The sequence below is a fragment of the Phocoena phocoena genome, chromosome 6 (genome assembly GCF_963924675.1).
Source record: "Phocoena phocoena chromosome 6, mPhoPho1.1, whole genome shotgun sequence".
Taxonomy (NCBI): Eukaryota; Metazoa; Chordata; class Mammalia; order Artiodactyla; family Phocoenidae; genus Phocoena; species Phocoena phocoena.
Genome location: NC_089224.1, coordinates 64,228,575 through 64,229,867, shown reverse-complemented (window position 1 = coordinate 64,229,867; position 1,293 = coordinate 64,228,575). Strand labels below are relative to the sequence as shown.

At 48.0% G+C, this 1,293-nt stretch overlaps 1 pseudogene; it reads left to right on the top strand.

The window, feature by feature from the left end:
- Positions 1-510: 510 nt before the first annotated feature.
- LOC136125055 (large ribosomal subunit protein uL11-like) lies at positions 511-1,046 on the top strand (annotated as a pseudogene).
- The last annotated feature ends 247 nt before the right edge of the window (positions 1,047-1,293 follow it).

The window sequence follows — 1,293 nt, the reverse complement described above, 5'->3', positions numbered from 1 at the left end:
TCTTATAGCAGGAATGCAAAAAGAAAAAAATGTACGCATCCAGCTTTTGACTTTCAATTTTCAGCTTCTATGAAAACAGTCTTTAGAAGTCAGAGGTTGTAGAAAAACAAAAGGATTTTGTAAATTCCTGTCACTCCCATTAACATATCAAAGGTCAGAAGATCAGACCTGAGCTCTAAGCCAAGGGTACAGAGAACTGAGGTTTGACATAAGGGGTGTCCTTGCTGCACAGAAAAGATGGGTTGTTTTACCTTTCCAAACTAAGAGAGTGCTATCAGAAGACAAGACAGAGGTTGGAGGAGAAAAAGTGACTTATGTGTATCCTGGCTTCGTTCAAGGCTGAGATCATGGGTGGTAGATAAACTGAGGGAAAGGAGCCCTGAAAGGACAGGGAAACTGTAACCTGCTCCTCATGAGACTCAGCCAAGGAACTGTCACACACGTGGCCCCTGCCAACACGTACAAAGGAGGAGAATGAAAGTACAGCATGGGCCTTTCAGCATTCAGAGGATGCCAAGACGCAACTTTCTCCAGTTGTCCCACGTTGGGGTCATCAGACACCAGTCGCCTCCACTGTGCTGCCAAGTTCGACCTCAGTGAGATCAACGTCATAAACCTGGAGTGCACTGATGGGGACGTTGGTGTCACATCTGCTCTGGACCCCAAGAGTGGCCCCCTGGGTCTGTCTCCAAAAACTGTAGGTAAAGACATTGCCAAGGCAGCCAGTACCTGGAAGGGTCTGAGGATTACAGTGAAACTGACCATTCAGAACAGACAGTCCAGACCTTTTCTGCCTCTTCCCTGATCATCAAAGCCCTCAAGGGACCACGAGGGACAGAAAGAAGCAGAAGAACATTAAACACAGTGGAAATAGTACTGCAGATGGAATTGTCAACATTGCCAGACAGATGTAGCACCAATCATTAGCCAAAGAGCTCTCCGGAACCATTAAGGAGATCCAGGGGCCTGTTGTGTTGATGGCCACCACACTCATGGCATCATAGATAAACCTCAACAGCGGTACAGTGGAATGCCCAGCTACTTAAGAGCTGCAAAGGGAGTTATTTCAATAAAGGATCATTCGGCAACTAAAACAACACCACTACAGCATGGTTATCAGGCAGAGGGTCTGCATGAGTGCCTCTGGGCCTCTCCAGCCCCAGAGTGGCAGAAGAGGGACCAAGACATCTCCACACATCCTCCAGAATGTGGGTACAGCGGAGTTGAGAGTTGGCTGCCATAGTAAGGGACGGGCTGGCTGACTAACCTAAGCCAGTGACCAGATGAGGGATG